This window comes from Cynocephalus volans, chromosome 10 (assembly GCF_027409185.1).
Source record: "Cynocephalus volans isolate mCynVol1 chromosome 10, mCynVol1.pri, whole genome shotgun sequence".
NCBI lineage: Eukaryota > Metazoa > Chordata > Mammalia > Dermoptera > Cynocephalidae > Cynocephalus > Cynocephalus volans.
The window spans coordinates 110563813-110582647 of NC_084469.1; the positions used below are offsets into that span (position 1 = coordinate 110563813).

An 18835-nucleotide genomic window follows, 5' to 3' on the forward strand; every position below is an offset into this window, starting at 1 on the left:
TCACCTATGGTACAAGGAGGTGCCTTTGCAAAGATCAAAAAATGAAAAAGTGGGTGCACAGAGCACAGAGAAGCTGCAAGACGCCGGGTGTGCAAATGTGAGATTCCCCCACTGTAGGCTCTTACCCCTACACCGTAGAGGGTTTTGGAGGATTCCCAATCACTTCCTGCAGGTATTCTATTAGAGTAAGTTCCTCAGTCCTCTAAAAGACTAACCTACATTTTCATCAGACAAAAAGAGGTCACAAATACAGCCTGGAAAGCACAGAGTGGGGGAAGGGCAAGAAGCCCATGATCTGACATTCTCTTGACTAAAAAGTCCTGGATCACGTTTGCAGGAATCCACAGGAATGCAGTATCTGCCTCCAGCCAGTACTTTTATTTCTGAGAACACCAGTCTCACTACTTCTACATTACGACATATCTTTTTATCTTCACCTTCTTAATAGGCTGCCTTCCTAATTCAATTCAAAGATGGTAGCTTTGGACAATCAGCACATAAGGTAAGTTTCATTACCTGAAAGAACAGCAATCTGAGCCAGACTGAAGTCACCTCCTGAAACAGTTCAGATAACTCAAGAGCATCCATTCTAACAACCAACCACACTCAGCAGGTAGCATAGTTCTGTAAGCCTCAAACTATGACACTGCCAACTCGTTCTTCTGGTTCTGCCGCACTCCCCAACCCACCAACGGTTAGGAAGGAAGAAGTCCCAGTGATGCTCTATTACCCCAGTACAGGTCCTTGAGAAGACCTCACCTACTCGCCTGTTTTGTAATCTTCCTAGTTTTCTCCAACGAGCATAAATTAAGTCAATTATCAGAGGGAAAAAAGGTCTGAAGAAAATAGCCCTGCATGTTTCACTTGATGGCACATAAACACTCAAGTCCAAGCAGGCAGTTCTCCAGACAGGCGTATGAGTTGTCCATGGTTTTAAATGTTAGCACATGCGGACAGTCCTTAACTTGAATCCACCAGTAAGGGCCATTACATTTTTGTCTCTATTGGGAACTGACATATCCAAGACTCTGTGGGTCATTCTTGATTTTCTCCCAGGAGAACAAATACCAGAAAATGCCAGCATTTTGGAATTGCTTCTCTACTTCCCCACCCACATCCTTCAGTCATCTGCTGTTGAAGACCTAAAAAGGTTCTGGCTGTGAGCCTCATGGCACCGGTCCCTGCCTTATCCCCTTCACTGGGGTCCCACTCCTCTCAGGGGAAATCCCAGGCTCCACCTCAGGCTCCAGGGCCCAGTTGCCTGTCCAGTCTCCAGTCTCCAGAACTATCTATCTCCTTTCAGTCCAGCACTCTGCCAGAAACATTCTCTTTTTCTCTTTACTTACTTAACCCTACTTGTCTTCTCACCCCAGTAGAAGAAGACCCCTTGGGGCTCACCAGGTCACAGCATCCTTCCCTCCTTGGCCCCTGAAAGTTTCCCCATGTTTATGAAGTTAATTACAATTCTGTGCCCACTAGTCTCACTGTAAACTCCAGTGAGCAGAGATTCCTAGCACAATGCTGGAGACACAGTATGCACTCTGATATTTATTGAATATATTTATCAATTCGGAAATCACTACTTTCAATGCCAGAAATTTACAAAATAAATGACGCAAAACAAGTCAGAGGAGCTACTGAAGGGATGAGAATTGGGGTTGTTAAAATGTTTCATTACTCAAATAAAAAATGTTTCTTATTTTTTTTAAAAAAAATCAAAAAATACTGTACTTAAAAAAGTTTTTTAAAAGAAAAAGGAAAAAACAAACTACTGCTAATCCTAATCCAGCAATTTTATTGACATTTTGGTACAAATTCTTCCAGGCTTTTTCTTACCCAAAGTAGCATTATTTTCTTCCTCACTATCAAAATATAAAGTTGTAGGATCTGCCAAATGATACTGCATAAATAGAGATGACTTAACATTAAAAAAATGATGTCATTTGATTGGAAATAACAATGCATTCAAATCAGTAATATACAAGCCCTCCCATTCTCTACACCACTTCCAAAAATGAGTGGCAATCCTTGTAAAAACCAGCTTCAGAATTTTAGAGGACAAATAAGGAATGAAAGATGAAGGGGGACAAGTGAGTGAGGATAGAGTGTCCAGAAAATCATTCTCAGAATTCCCACCCTTTACTGCTTCCTCTAGAAAAGGGCTAACTTGTCTGAGGCTGAGGAAACCAACGTAAAGAGGTAACTCTGAGGCTCTGCCCCTTACAGTCCAGCTGGTAACTCTGCTCTCCTAGGACAAAGCAAAGATAGAATGGTGTCCCCAAGTCACCAGATCATCCCACCTCCAAGCAGAGGTGCACTGGAGCTTGGACAAGAAAGGGGTTCCTGTTTTAGAAATTCCCTCAAAATGTTGATGTGTTGGGCTTGCAAACAGCAGCGGACTTTGGAGCCCCAAGCGCCGGATCAAGCCGGGATCTGCCTCTCCACTAAGTCCCCTTGGGCAAGCAGCCTGGCCTCCAGGAGCCTCAATTTCCTCACCTGTAAAGTGAGGATTATACTCCCCTGCTCTCCGTGGGATAGTTACGCGCACTAAATATGTCTGAGCGCAGAGCTTGGCACACACTAGGTGCGCAAATCTGGGGGCAAGCATGAGCCCTCTTCCACAGCTTTCAGTCAGATCTAACAAGCTACTGATCTTAGGGCATATGAAGGAACTGGTGCTGGCAAACATTATTTCACCTAATCTAGCTTAAAAGAAAATTTGTTAACTACTACCAGAAGAAAAAGTACATCAACAGAAGTGGTAAGTCCAAGACTGATGCAACTGCACAGAGGCTGTCTGTCCTTCCGCTTCTCTGTACTGCCATAGCCAGGAGGTGTCACTGTGTGAATGGGCACACAGAACCGAAGATATAATGGGCACTGTGTACTCCAAGAAAACTGAAAGAAGTAAATGGCTGAGGAAGAGAGAAAATTAAAGACTCAAGTGACTCACCCGGACTTTGATCTAGAGAATGCAAACCTCCTAAGATAAGGATGAACCACACACCTGAAGACTTTTGGATCAGATACACAAAAGCAAGCAGTCTCTGCAAAACTCTCTGGGCACACCAGAAACATGCACCCAACGGCTGTCGTCCAGTTCCTGAGGGAGGGATCCCCATTCATTTCTGGGCCCAGCGTGCGCACACATCAAGTGTCACTCACGCTCTCGGCGGGGGCCCTGCCTGCCCATAAGCTTTTCCTTGTTGAAATGATCAATTCCGATTCTTGGCAATAATCCCTTTAAAAGGCCAGCTGCCGCTGTCTAGTCACCGATGCTGACCCACCCAGGTGGGGAAAAAGAAATCAGCGGGGCCACTGCCTAGAAGGGGAGGCAAATCTGGAGCGCAGGGCCCTGACGAAGGCTGGAAGGCTGGGGCGCCGGGAGGGTCCCGCGGCCCGGGGTCAGGGAGGAAGGGCGCGGGAGGGCGGGGCGGGCGGGGCGCGGGACTTTTATTCTGACACAGGATCCGGAGTCGCCGCGGCCGCCTCAGGGTTCGGCGCCGCGGCCCGGCCCGCCCGGGACCCCCGCCCCACCGGGACCCCCGCCCGCGAGCCCACATGCCGCCCTCGCCCCCGCCAGCCCTGGCCGCTCAGACGCGGCACCCGGGGGCCCGGCTTCTCTCGCGGCCCCGCAGGGAGCGCAGGGGGAGCGGGCGACGCTGTGGCGAGGGAGACCCCCACCCCGCGGCCCCACGTGCCCGGCGGCGTCGGACACGAACTTTCCGGGGCGGCGAGAGGCAGGCAGAAGGCAGCGCGAGCGGCGGAACTCACTCGCTCCCACTTCTCCGCACCCGCGAGGTGCCGCCGGGTCGGCACCCGGGTCCCGGGCCCCCCGCCCCGTCCGGACACCCGCTCGCGGCCCCCTCCCCAGCCCCCGCCCTCACCAAGTTTGGTCCCGAGCTCACCCGGCCGCGGCCGGAGGGCCCTAGGGCAGCGCGCGAGTTCGCAGGGCTGCGGGGCCGGGGTCTCCAGCGGGGCCGGGCGGCGGGGGCGGCGGGAGCGCCAGGGGCGCCGGGCCGCGCGCGCTCGCTCCGCCAGTGGGGACACCCGGGCCCGCGGCGCTCGCTCCGCCGGTCCGCCTGCCCTCCCGCGCCGCCGGCCAGATAATGCGCCCCTCGGCCGCACACATGGAGCCCGGCGCCGGCGTCACCGCCCGGGACATGCGCACCAGGTCAGCGCGCCCGGCCCGCGGCCCCCAAAACACCGGGGAGCTCTTAAAGGCGACGCCGCCCGCCCGCGCCCGCGCCCGGGGGGGCGGGGCCCGCGGTCGAGGGGCGGGGCCCGGAGTGGGCGGGGCTCCAGGGGGAGGGGAGGCAGGCCCGCCCGGAAGCACCGCCTCCGTCCCCGACTCCTCGCTCAGCACGGGGGCTTCCCACGCGGGCTCCTTGCGCCGCGCCGGCGCCCCCGGCAGCGCGGTGCTGCCTGTGCACGCGGCTGGCGTGCACCACCCCGCGGAGCCGCCGCGCGTCTTTGGGCGCGGGCGGAACGGAGAGGGGCTGGATGGTCGCTTCTCCGGCGCAGGGAGCCGAGTTCCCAGAAGAAAGCACCAGACCACCCCGTCACGGCGCGGGAGGGCTGCGCGCCCCCCAGCCACCTCCCAGTGCGCCCTCTTGCCTCCTCGCTGGTGGCAGGGAGCAGACACGGGAGGCTCACCTGAGAGAGGGTGGGCTTGGGGAATGTTCAGCCACACAACGCGAAATACAATCTCGGCAGGGAAGAAAAGTTCATGGGAATTTAGAATCACGAAGGGCCCTCAGTGTCAAGATCAGGTTGTGAAGAATCACCAAAACGGGCTCTTTGCATGTTCTTTTTCCAGCGCTAAAACATAATTTGTGATGAGACACCTAGACTCCTGTATAGTGACTCTTAATTTTTTTATAGCACATCCAAGTGCATACATTCTTCACAACTGAAACAAAAATTTCACCCAACCTAACTTTGCCACTTGCAACGTACTATTGATATTTTCTATCCTATTTGAAAAGGGAGAATCAATCTAATTACCACCCACGATCAGTTATCGACCCCAAACTTGAAAAGCACTTCACGTAGAACAAGTTTTATAAAATTGTTTTTCTGCTACATTGCTCCCCTAAACAGTAAGTTCCAAAAAGCCCCTTTTTAATTCTGTGTTGAGTTCCACACAAAATTGGCAACTTTTTGTCGTTGATTCCACCCCCCACCCCACTTCCCGAAATCTTCGAACTGATAAATGCAACATCTGGCACAATCTCTCCTGGGCAAAAACAGAGGCATTCCTCACCCTAAAAATGATACAAAATACAAATTGTTGACCCCAAATACCTTCCATGACCCAGTTTTGTCAGTAATTATGCTTTGCTTTGCTACAAAGAAATTCAAATGTTAAAATTCAAAAACGAACCAAACAAAAAACTGTCTTATTCTCAAACAGGTGAGTGGTGGAGGAATTCAGAAAGCTCCCCGATCCCATGTGCAAGGACAGGTTAGAGCAAATATCCAGGATTTTCACTCTAATTTGGTGGCTATACGTTTTGAGAATGCTGATGCTACAACGATTAATCAGATAATGTATACTAAAGCAATATAAATAAAATATTACCTCACTGCTCCTCACCTGGGTCTTGATTAGTGCCAACTTAATTAACTACAAACAGAGCAAAGTATGGTCAGGTGGGAGACCCGAGACTTGAGATAAATGTAGGGATTCCAGAGTCTGAGCTGGCAAGCCCTGTGTGAGTCACCAAGGTGACAACCACCCTGTTTTAAAGAGGGAAGCATCAGCTGCAACATATTAATGACACACCCCTGTGGACTGAGGTGTGCACTGGTGACAGGTGGGCTGCTCCAGAGGGCAGTGCCAATTTCTCAAGCTGGGAAAGTGGCAGGGTGTGTGTGTGTATGTATAAAATAGCTACAGGGTTTATTTCTGTGATAGGAAGAGAGAGCCAGGTGTGTAGATGGATAAAGTGACAGTGAATCCAGTCGTGTTTGTGGTCCCTAATTCACAGGGCAAACGGCTGCTTGGATTAAAGACCTTGCTGCTTTGGTGCCTAGTGCTGGACTAAATAGCAAATGGTTCAACTGGGTGATTGTGAAATATGATGCAATCACCTTCAGATGCCATTCTAAAGTTGAAGAAACTCTGGGACAACTAGAGCTAGAAACATGTTTTTCTCAAACTTTTCCCTTTGCCCTAAGAACAAGGCAGTCAATTAATATTCAGGGATAACAATTATTAATATTGTACTTTTTAAAACACTTCTGTTATTTAGTTAAACAAAATTTTCTTCCAAACTCATTTTAAACTTCATATCTTTCATAGACCAAATCCTTGCTAATAATAACCAGGCCTCCCTCCACCCTAACCTCTGCAAAAATAGTCTAATCATCTTTCAAGTGTACTATTAGATAAACTTCCAAACACCATCTGACCTGTTCCTTGTTTTTTTTTTTTTTGTTTGTTTTGTTTTTTTTTCCGTGACCGGCGCTCAGCCAGGGAGTGCACCGCTCATCCTTATATAGGATCTGAACCCGCGGCGGGGAGCGTCGCCGCGCTGCTAGCGCAGCACGCTACCGAGTGCGCCACGGGCTCAGCCCTCTGACCTGTTCCTACACAACCCAGGGATGAAGAAAAGAAATTTGGGCCAAATTCCATGTTCATGTCACTTTTGGCAGAAATTGGCCAGAGGCTCCACAGTAGTGTAAAACTGACTGAAAAGGAGTAGCATCACCTACTGAATGTTCAAGGTAGTATACTTTTTTTTTTAATTTAAAAAATTCCTTTGAAGTTTCCGGTGGACAAAACTTAAGATGTCTTATGTGATAACCACTAATTGATAAGAACTATCCAAGAGACCACTCACCCCAAGAGTTTTGCAGGCCTAGGAGCCTATAGACACATACTGCAGAAGCTGACAGGCTGGTAGAATAGAAAGAAAGACTCAGAATGATTTCAATGGAGAAAATACATTCATAAGAAAGACTGAGGAAATACAGAGGAAGGGACTGCTCCCGTGCCTGGGCAGGGGTCTGGAAAATTTTTGTGATGTGACATTGGAGCCAGCTGAGTATCCCAGGCATCCAGAACAGCTAAGGCAAAGGCCAGAGCCAGCTAAACCAAAATACCTTACTGTAGGGACTTTGGGGAAGAAAAGCCTAAAAAAGGATGGATTCACTATCCTTTAAACTTCCTAGATGCTTTTTCCTTTCAAAACACAGAACATGGCCGGTCCGTGGCTCACTCAGGAGAGTGTGGTACTGATAACACCAAGGCCACGGGTTCGGATCCCTATATAGGGATGGCCGGTTGGCTCACTGGTTGAGCGTGGTGCTGACAACACCAAGTCAAGGGTTAAGATCCCCTTCCCGGTCATCTTTAAAAAAAAAAAAAAAAACAGAATGAACAGTCAACTACTTGCTTAAGTTCACAAGTAAAGCAAACCCAAACTAAGAAGACCTAGTTATGTAGGCTTTAACCAATTTTGAGATTACTGCTATCACACATTGATACAAGGCTCCCATGTGTTTTCTGAGAAGCTCTCTAAAGAAGAATAAACAGGTTGTTCATTCAAAAGTATACCAAGTGTTTTTAATTACCCTTATGAAAAGGATCACTGACTGCTTTCCATACTTTGCATTTTCAGAACTCTGAAGTCTAAAACTTTTTATTGAGTTTAGGGACAATGTAACCACAATCCCTACAGGAGGATTGTTTTATTTAAAGTTTCTTATTTCAGCACAAATCCATGTTCACATGGTGAGATTACAATGAAATTAGCTGGGTAAGGAAAGGAAAAGATTAATTTCTATGTGAATTTGATTTCCTTGGTACTTTGATATTTTTGAGACTTTTTTCAAGGACCAGAAAATAGCTAAGGGACTCTTACAGTGATGCTTTATGAAAAAATAAAATACTGCCAATGCACTACCACGGCACAAGAAGTGTCATTTTTTAATCAGGAAATTCTCACACTAAATCAGGAGTTTGTGGGACAGAGTTAGCACCCTTTGTCCCCATCTCTGTCATTTATGCTGAAAAGCTCTCTGAAACACAGCTCTCTAGATGTGGCCCACTTTGTCACCATGTGTTTGTTTTGAATGCCTTACACTTAGTGTTTCTACAAAGTGGAGTTCAGCCTCCATCTGCAATCGGGCATCTTCAGTTAGACAGTCCAGAACGAATTTCTGTGTGGCCCTAACACTGTCCCGCTATTACAGAGTTCTGAGCACAAACACTTCCCTAAAGGGTTAAGTACAAACTGCTCAGAAGTGTCCTGGTGAACCGGAAGTGTATCTCCCCCCCACGCCCCGTTTTCATCTGCATGTGTCACTAGTTGGCAAGGAATACCTCTTTTATGTCTATATATGTTTACCAAAAAAATCCCACCTAAATAGATCAATCTTCAGTCTTTGAAAAGTTAGTAAGTAAACTATGTTTCTATGTTGTCTATGAATTAAAGCAAAAAAGAAAATCAGAAAACTACCAAAGGAAAAAAAAAAGGCTAAATGACAGTCCTGAACCTAGAGATCAGCTTATTCAAATCCACTTAGCAAAGAGTGTTAGTCACATCATCGATCTGCTAATAAGCATCATTGGTTTAAACATGAAGAAAAACATGTTTTAAAAACTTGGCATCCAGCTCATACCCCACTCCCCAGTTGTTAAATGGTAGATCTTCCAAACTGACATATTCTGAAGAAAAGAGGAATGTTTTTATTCCTCCTAAGTATTTTCCTAATAGGACAGGTACCTCCCCATCCCCCCATTTATAGTGAAATGCATTTCACCATTAAAAATACAGGCAGAGGGTCTTTCTAGTTTGTATGTTCCTTCACAGCTTGATAACAACCAGGCCCTCTCGCATGCAGATGTAATCAGGCCTATATTTTACCAACTCCTGGTTTGGTAGGAGTAAGATCTTTATTTCAAATTTAGGTCAAAACTCAACCTTCAATAGAGATGCTTGAGAGGTTAAATATAAAGCCTTAAGCTTGAAAATGTAATGAAAGTTTAAAAATTGCTCTAATGTGTTAAGAATTTTTTTTTTTTAATTTTTATTCTTTTTTAAAGATGACCAGTAAGAGGATCTTAACCCTTGACTTAGTGTTGTCAGCAACATGCTCACCCAGTGAGCTAACCAGCCAACCCTACATGGGATCCGAACCTGTGACCTTGGTATTATCAGCACCACACTCTCCTGAGTGAGCCATGGGCCGGCCCAAGAATTTTAGACCAGCTTAAATAATGACAATTTTAAAAGAAAAAAATGAGAAGCAGCTCCCAAATTTGTTCATTTAAAATTCCTTACGAAGTGAAACTCCATAAAGACAGCATACCATTACAAAGAGATCTAGATAGCCTGATTTCACTGGCCATCATTGGTTCCTGATTCAAAATGCTCATTGAAAGCTCAATTTAAATATTATTCTAATTTGAGTTCAATCTAGGATCTTACTATGGCACATCTTATAAGACTTCCTACCTTTGAAGGTAACTTTGGGCTTTTCTTGCCAAAGTTCTTAGTTATAACTCTGACTTTAAGAAGAGCATAACCTCTTCAGTTCACAGGAACTCACCTGGCCATTTTTTACCTCCAGATCCCTGCCAGTGCCCACGCTATTCCTCTCCCCTCGATGACTAGCCACCCAACAAGTAGTTCCTCCCCATAGCCCACTTCTTCCCCCATCCAACTGTAGCACTTTGCTGCACTTACCAGTTCATGCTCGTGACTTTTCCTGATAGCCTACCTATGAGTTTCTGTTCCCAGCCAAGTGCCTGACCCTTAGCAAGGTAAATGAATATTTCCATTTTCCTTGAAGGTAAAGCTTCCTTCCTTCCTTGAAGTTAAGGCTTGCTAGGACACACTGCAGCCACATAGAGTCTAGTTTTGAGCCTTTTTCCCAGGTACCCCATCATGCTTCAGGAGGCACTGAAAGTCCATGTGGCAAGTACACTAAGCAGCAGCATAAGGCTACAATGAACTGAAGGATCTCACTGGGAAAAATCATCCAATCCAGGAACCTCTAGATCACCAGCCCTCAGAGGCACCCAGCCTGTGGCCCGTCATGGACTGGTTTGCTCTTGGGCAGTATAAACTGCCATAGATAGTTGTCCAAACTTGGGTGCCAACCTCAAGAGGGACAGTCAGCCTTAATACAATTCTGTAACAACTGCCTTTACTAGGCAGCTACAACAATCTGGTCTCGTGCTGTTTGTCCCTACTCCACAAATGAGAAAATTGAGGTTCAAAAAGATTAGGCCACTTGCAGTTAGGTCATTTTCCTGAGGTCACATGCCAGCAAGTGGTGGAATATGATTCAAACCCAAGGTTTTCTGGCTCTAAAGTTTCTACTACACACAGGGCCTGCCATGGTACTTTTACAAAGTAAAAAGACATAAATAACTGCAAACCACTCTTGAAGAGCACACTCTTGCTGAAGGGCTCATCTACCCTCTGCTTCTTTAAGATCTATACACACCTCCAGGGCACTCCTCGGTGCAGGCAAGCTCCTGAAGGGAACACTGATAATGCAACAAGAAACCATCCTGTTGGCCACCCCGCTAGATACACCTTTGAGTTTGTGATTACATTAGCTGAGCCCCCAGAACTGCCAAGTGCAGGTCCACTGGTTTACCAAGGAAAAAGGGAGAACTTGAACTTGTTTTTCATGCTCAGACTGGGGCACAAGAATTCAGCCTGTAGTAAGGGAGAACAGGAAGTGAGGAGGGAGCAAGCATCCACTTCCCAAGGGCAGAGAAGCCCAGAGGTGGAAGCTTGGTCACGTGTACAGTTGCATTACTTGTCCACACCCACTTCCGGCCTGGGCCTGCCTCTTCACCTCCAGAGTCAGTACTTGGGTGGAAGGAGGAAAAAAAAAACAGATTACCAGAAACTCTCCTCATAATATCCTCCCTCCCTGGAGGCCATACCCTAAATAAGTGTCCAGCCCTGCTCTCTGGCTCCACCTCTCACAGATACACTTACTTAAGAAAAGCACCTGTCAAATAATTGACCTATGTGCACTAACATCAAATCTAAGACTTCCAGACTTGCCCCAACATAAGAAAGTCAAAATAGCACCTTCCCAGTCCCAGTGTAATTGGGAACTCTAGCGCAGAAGGAACTCGGCACACTGAGAATCCAGCAATACATGACAAAACAGTCACCCATTGGAAATTCCACTTTTCCTATGCTATCAGCAACAGCCAGCCCCACCTCCCCCCCTTGTCTGAATTTTTTTTTCTTAAGATCTCAAGCAAGGTGGGAAAGGCCTTTAGAGCTGTTCATCTCTTCACATAATATGGACTGCCATGAAGAAATGCCACAGGATTCCAAAAGCACACACCACCATGAACTTCAAGAAAAGCAAAGCTGAGAGCCAGCCCATGGCTCACTTGGGAGAGTGTGGTGCTGATAACACCAAGGCCAAGAGTTTGGATCCCTATATAGGGCTGGCCGGTGCGCTCACTGGCTGAGCGTGGTGCTGACAACACCAAGTCAAGGGTTAAGATCCCCTTACCGGTCATCTTCATAATTTAAAAAAAAAAAGAAAGAAAGAAAAGAAAAGCTGAAAATGCTCCCCACAGTGACCATCCCAGATTCTCTCTTGTTTGTCCAAGATTACAGCCACGGTCATGGTGGATGAACAACTGCCAACAGCTGACAATCAACTGGGAAAATTCCATAATTTTTGCCTCCTTTTAGAGGGAGGAAAAAGAAGCCCAGTGAGGAAATTAGAGAGGTAGTGAAGTTTCACTTCTAAACCCCAAGCAAGAAACTCCACCGCAAGCTCCCAATGAGGCTAGCTGCAGCATCTAGGGATATTCTCAGAGAAACCCCACAATATTCTTTCATTCATTTGTTTGTTTATCTGTCTGCAAATGAGATGTAAGCTCCTTAGGTTAGTCCTGCTCTGTGCTAGACCCCCCGCACCCAGCACCCACATCATAGGCAGCAAACATTTATTGCTAAATTATTTGCTGGCATTGAGAAGTTACATAAGCCAGAAGACTTAACGCTTTATAAGTTTTAATCCAATTTAAGTTGCATTAAAAAATATACATATATATGCCACACAAGAAAACCTGTGGTACATAAAGCTCTTATTTGAGTGCTCACACATCCTTTATAGGCCAGTTTAGAGGAATAAACTCACATTCAAATGACACACCAGTATAAACAAAGACAGTCAAGTTGCAGAGAGGATAAAGCCAAACTCAATACTAGAAATTAAAAATAACACCATCCATTCATTTAGATAGAACCATTCCATACAGTAGTATTTCCCAATTCCAAAAGAGGTCAGCTTATTTCTTATCATCAAGATCCCACAGGGATTTAATACCCCCAATGCTGTCTCCAACAGGAAGGAAACCCTGACTTCCCTAGCTATTTCAGTTTTATAAATCAAGAGTTTATCATCCACAGTTAGAAGCTGGCAGTGTTTAGACCCACATGCTTTTTAGATCTGCCCACCAACCAATAACCACGTTACATTACATCTAATAAATGTACCTAGATCAATATCATTTCTTTTTTTCTTTGTTTTCTTTTTTTTAGATCAATATCATTTCTAACTATCTCAGGTTTTTTATTGCTGTAAGGATCCTTCAATTAAAAAATAAAAAGTTTTAAAAACTTCCTGTTAGATAAAAAGATGTGGTGGTGGCACCACCATCCACTAGAGTGAAGTGTGTGGCACACAAGAAACACAGCATAATTTCAAAGGGGAGAGTGATCCCTTTAAAGTTGTTTATTTTTGTAATTTAAAAATAAACTTTGCTCCTTTCTCATATAATGGAATAACTGTCCTTAAAAGAATTGAGAACCAGCCTTTTCCTTCAGCAAAATAATAATTGAGAGAAATTTAAGATTGGTGGATATTTCTTTGCTTCGATACCAAAGTCACGTTGTGTGTTGTGTGTGTATGAGAGAGAGAGAGAGAGAGTAGAAGTGGGAAAGGAAGGAGGAGAGAGAGGGAGAGAGAGGGAGGAAGGGAGGAGGGAGGAGATATATTTCAAGAAAAAAAACTTTTTTTTCAAACTTAGGAGCGGGTAGCCCACTAGGGGCCTAGCACAGATTTTCACCCATTATTTTCCCCTGGGTTTTAGCATCAGAGGCAGAGTGCCATCTGTCCCAACTCTAGGAAGTGAAGAAGCCTGGGTCATGATTCTTAGGGCTTTCACTAATTACTAAGACAGCCTCCGCCCATCAAAAAAAAAAGCGTCCTGCCCGCCCCATCCACACCATCTCACCCCCCACCCCACCCCCAGAAGCTGTGTTAGCATCTCCACAGTTCTTTGGATCCTGGGTCCTTGTAGCTCAATGTGAATTCTGATCTCCTCATGGGCACTAAGCCACACACTGGCCCTCTCAAAGTACTATTATTGTATGGTGTCAAATGCCTTTGTACATCACTTTCCCAGTCTTTTGTCCCCAAATCTGATCCATTACCATGAAAGAATGGGTCTTCTTTCAAGATTCTAAAGTGTAAGAACAGATCCCTCACCAGGTAACTGCATATCACTCAAGCAGTCTCAAACTATGGATATGATTCTTTATTTATTTTATTTATTTATTTATTTTTTTAAAAAAGATGACCGGTAAGGGGATCTTAACCCTTGACTTGGTGTTGTCAGCACCACACTCAGCCAGTGAGCGAACCGGCCATCCATATATGGGATCCGAACCTGGGGCCTTGGTGTTATCAGCACTGCACTCTCCCGAGTGAGCCACGGGCCGGCCCTGGATATGATTCTTTAGGTTATGGTTCACCAACTTTATTCTTCCCACAATTCTTCAAGTTCATTATAATCTTCTTTTGCCTATGGCCTAATTAGAGTAATACATCTCCTTACTTGTCTTCACTCACAAATTACCCTATTTTACAGAGGGAGATACCAAGGCCAAAGCAAACACAAACACCCTGCCACACAGCAAATCCATCTCACATCTGGTATCAGAACACAGAAAAACTCTGGCTAAGAGACTAAGGGGGATAGTGGGTTTTCCAAGAGACATACCAACTTTTTTTCTCTTTGGGCATATTTAGCCTTGGCACAATGTCAAGCACTTCCTGATCTGGGAGTCCAGGCCAGGACCCTAATCTCATGAGCACAACGACCAAACTTTATTGCCTACCAACAATGTGCCAGGAGCTGTGCTGGCCGCCTCCAGTTCATTATCTCAGATTCAAATATTCACTCACCCATCTACGAAGCACCTCCCATATGTAGGCACCTTCACACACATTCACAGAGATGTGTTCCCTCAAATATTTAATAACGTGCCGATTTTGTACCATAACTTATCCAAGGCCACACAACTAGGAACAGCAGAACCAAAATGTGAACTGAGTCCTTCTGACTTTAAAGTTGCGCATTCTTTTTTTTAAACACCCCACCTGCTGGTCCTATAGGTTTCATTTAAAATAATAAATATGACAAATAAAATAAAATAATAAATATGTGCAGGCACTTCTCTACCCTCATCTCAGGACACTCTAATCCCCAAGCTCCCACTATCTTTCCCCTTCTTCTCAGGGCAATGCCTAAAGCTGACCAGGAAGAGGGAGTAGAAGAGCAACCAGGTCTGCAGCAGCCTCCTGCCTGGACTTGACTACCCCAGGAACAGAGAGCCCAGGAAATTCTCCAAGCACTTCTCCACAGAAGAAAATAGCTCGAGTTGAAACTTGTGTCCACATGGTCCTCCGACAGATTTAGAACTCAAATTATAGCCCCGGCAGGAGTCTTTCACAAAGGACTCAAATTAAGCAAGACCCAGATGGAAACGAATAGGGCAGAGACAGCCTTAAGTCAAAGCGTAAAGTGAACTGCAGTTCTACTGGAGTCAGAGGGAAGAACTTGTTGAATCACTAAGCCAAATAAGAGTTCAGCCTATATTTCAGAGCTCCACTTCAGGCAAGTTTTCCCCACATTTTTCGCTTGAGACTTGTGCATGGCCATGAAGTGGTTACAAGTTACTCAGGTTTCAAACTGAGTTCATTCCTGTCCTTTGGGCCATCTCTCAATGCCAGCATTCATCTACTTGGGCTCCAGAGAGCTCTGCGTTTGGCAAAGCAGATAAAATTAGCTACTAGAGTGAACTTGGATTCAGGGTGGGCCATTAAAAAAGTACCTACGAGATTTGTAAAAGCCATGTAAAAACTTCCTTTGGGCCAGGTTGAAGTCACCTAAAGCTTACAGAAATGTAGTCAAACCCTCTGTCCCTTGCCTCCCTTCCACTCTCTCTATATCTAAAGTGACCCATTTCCTGCTTCTTGCGCTGCCTTTCAAATCAGAGTGGCCCACAAATGGGATCCTCTATTGATCAAGGGGTGAATAAGAGGACTTAGGGAGAGAAAATGCAGCAGGAAGACCTGAAGGATTTTCTTCTCTTTTTTGAAGGAGGAGGAGGAGGGAAGGTTGAGTTGATACCATGCAGAGGGAGGACTGAGGGAGAGGACAGGAAAAAGGTCGGTCTGCATCAACAGTGTGATAATGGGGAGACAATGCTTCTGCCCTATCCCTCTTGCCACCACACTGGCCTGACAACATTATGGTGTCCTCATGACTGGAAAATGGAGTAGCCAAGGTGGTCATTTAGCAGCAGCTCCTGTTCCTCCAAATCTAGGTCTTATAATGACATGCAAAATCCATACTTTTGGCCTGTCCCCTAATTCTCCCGTCCAGCCACAAAATCCCCTGGGCCCCTGGAAGCTGAGATATAAGTCCAGAGAAGACTCCTCAGACTGGCAAGAAAGAAGACTAAAGTGGGGGGCACATTTCTGGTCCCTCCCCCCACAATGGAGGGGAGTGAGTGCCACAAACAGAAATAGGGGAACCCTGAAGTTGGGTCTCCAAGGATAAATGAAGGAAGAGTCTCTCCCCTAGAGCATCAAGAGGAAAGCCTCAAGAAAGGGCTAATGCCCTCGGGCAAGTGGGAGGTGAACCCCCCCCTCAGACTGCAGTGGGAACCTTCAGATAAGTGAAGGGTTATCTGGGAAAAGTGATTGCACACTTCACAGACATGAGGATCCACAGGAGTGAGACATCTCAAATTGGGGAGAACCTCTGGAGAAGACAGGGACCCCTAAGAAAATTGTGGCATCCATAAATTAATAAAGGTTCCAAAAGAAATAGAAATATTTTGGAAAAGTGGGGGTACACCTCAAAGAACTAAGGATCCAGTCAAACTTATGGGCATTTCAAAGTAGTGGGGGATCCCTCAGGAAAGTAGAGGCACTCATCAAAAAGTAAGGGGTCCCATCAAAAGTGGAGACAGCTCGGAAAAGTGGGGAACACCTCCGAGAAGGATTCTGACAAAAGCAGAAACACTTCAGTTTAGTTGGAGGAGACCTGGAAGAAGGAGGAGATCACTCAAAGAAGTGGGGACAGAAAATCAGGGAGAGCATCTCAGAAAGTTGGGGGGGAGAGGTGGCATGTCAGAAAAGTGGGACAACAGTTCAGGGAGAACAGTTCAGAGAAGCAGAGATCACCTCAGAGAGCATGGGGGGGTCCCCTGGAGAGGCAAGGCAGTCACCTCAGAGGGGTAGGGGTCCCCTCAGGGAAGCAGGAGGGGAACCCTTTCACAGAAGCAGGGTGTCTCCAGAGAGAAGTGGGGTCCCCTCAGGGAAGCAAGAGATCCCCATCAGCAGGGGGTCCCAGAAAGCTGAGAAAGAGTGTACCCTCAGAGAAAGAGTGTACCCTCACAGAAGCAGGAGTCTCCTTAGAAGTGGAGGGAGGGGGCTGTCTCAGAGAGGCCGGGTCCCTCAGAGAAGTGGAAGTGAACAGGGGGTCTCAGAGAGAAAGGGGCCCTTCAGAGAGGCGGGGTCCCCTAGGGAGGTGGGGGTCCCCCAGAGAAGGGGGCTCCCCTCAGACAGTCAGGGCTTCCCTCAAAGATGCGGGGGTCCCCCAGAGAAGGGGGCTCCCTTCAGAGAGTCGGGGATCCCCTCAAAGATGCGGGGGTACCTAAGAGAAGGGGGACCACCCAGGGAAGGTGGTGCCTGGAGAAGCGGAAGCCCCAGAGAAGCCCGGGGCACCGGAAGCCGGGGACCTCGCCAGAGGCGCCAGCCCCTCACTCACCGAAGTTGCTCGGCGCCCCCGCCGGCGGTGGCTGGGCCCGGGACGGCCTCGGGCAGCGCGGTCCAGTAGGGTCCGGTCACGTCCCGGGGCGGCGGTTTCCTCAGGTGACGCCCGCGGCGGCGACGGCGGCGGCGACAGGACGACGGACGACCGACCGACCGACCGACTGCGCTGGTGGCGCGGGGCGCGCTCAGGCGGCGGGGGTGCGCGTGCGCGCGCCGGGGCACTGACCCCGGGCGGGAGGAGCCGCGCGCCACGCTCGCAGCCGCCGCTCGGTCTTGCCGCTCTGTCTCACACTGAAATTGCCCGCTTCACAGCCCGGCTTCCCCGGTTGCTAGGCAGATTTCGCCTCGCACACTTCCGGGTTGAGGCGCGTCTCTCCGAGTGGCGGCCCCTCAGGCCAATGAGGTCCGGCCTGGGCTCCCTAGATCCGCACCCCACAGGGGGTGTGGCCAGCATGAAGACGGACAGCACCCGACGGCCAATGAGCGCGCGGGCCGGCTGACTCTCGGGATGGCGCCGGCTGCCTGGGCGAGCCCGAGGGGGCGGTACAGGATGACTGACAGGCATGGGAGAGTGGAGCGAGCCTCAGAGCCAGTCAGGGCCCTACGGGGGCGGGACTTAGTCTTGGGGCGGGAATGCCGCGAGGGGCGGGGCCTGAGGGACGCCAAGTCGTGGCCAGCTCGCTCGGACTCTTGAGGGCGGTTCGCCTGGGCCGCCCGGTGGCCGGCGACTGGCTAGGCAGGGGGTTCCCCACAGTGCTCAGCAGGGGCGCCCCACCCACAATGCTCCGGAGGCGGCCTGGGCCAGGCGGGCGCGGGGCGGTTACGCCGAGCGGCAGGCGGGGCCGCGAGAGGCACCTTTTCGGAGACTCGGTGCGGGGGGTGGGGGTGTGGTGGCCCGGCCCGGCTCCTGAGGGGCTTCTTGGCCCCAGCGTCTTTGCTGTCTGGAGTTGTGGCTTTGACCCTCTTCTGAGGAGAATCTTGGAGATTCTTGCCCCTGGCCCCCGTTCTGAGGAGAATCTTCAGGATTCTTTTCCCTGCCTCTGAGGAGGAATCTGGCCCCTGGCTCCTGCCTGCTTTTCTGAGGAGAATTGCCAGGATAAGGATGATTTTGTAGTAGATTCTTTTTTCTAAGAAAGCGTAGGGGTCCCTGCCCTCTTACCTAAGGAGAATGTTTGGAATTTAGGGCCCACCGTCTTTCCCGAGCGGTATTTGGGGAGCATCCGCTGCCTCTTCTGAGTACTGTTGGGGGCCCCTGCCCCTCCCTTGTCTCAGGGAAGTGCTTCCGCCTTCATTTCTAAAGATAACTTGGGAAATTCCTACCTCACTTGTCCCCCTACTCCTCGAGAAATTGGGGACTTCAAGCACCCCTCCTCTCTCCAGAGAAGGACTGCAGGAGATTGGGATCCCCCTCACCCCTTTACTAAAGAAATGCCAGGGAGTTGTGCTCCCTGCGCTTCTAAGCTGTATCTGAGTGTTGTAGGAAGCGTTCCCTTTTTCCTTACAACTGCTACCATCTCACTCCTCCCCCCAGAACTTTGTGGGTAGTTATGTCTCCTTTCTGGAAAAGCTGCCCATTTAGTAGCCTTCCTTCCCCTTTTTTATTTCGTTTTGTTTTGTTGTTATTTGGTGGGGTTTTTTTGTTTGTTCTTTGGCCACTGACTGGTACAGGGATCAGAACCAACACCTTGCTCTAACCAACTGAGCTCACCGCCCCCCCCTTATCATTATTATTATTATTATTATTATTATTATTATTATTATT

At 48.0% G+C, this 18835-nt stretch overlaps 1 protein-coding gene across 8 annotated transcripts in view; it reads right to left on the reverse strand.

Moving 5' to 3' along the window:
* The window catches only part of GATAD2A (GATA zinc finger domain containing 2A), a 95406-nt gene extending 78319 nt beyond the window's left edge, over positions 1-17087 (reverse strand). For 5 of the 8 annotated variants that reach the window (XM_063111713.1, XM_063111715.1, XM_063111719.1 and 2 more), the window contains exon 1: positions 3909-4163. The gene's annotated coding sequence lies outside the window, so the exon portion shown is untranslated. Of the gene's footprint in view, positions 1-3887; positions 4164-17068 lie in introns of those variants that run through there. The other 3 variants (XM_063111714.1, XM_063111712.1, XM_063111718.1) reach the window with 3 other exon arrangements.
* Positions 17088-18835: the final 1748 nt, after the last annotated feature.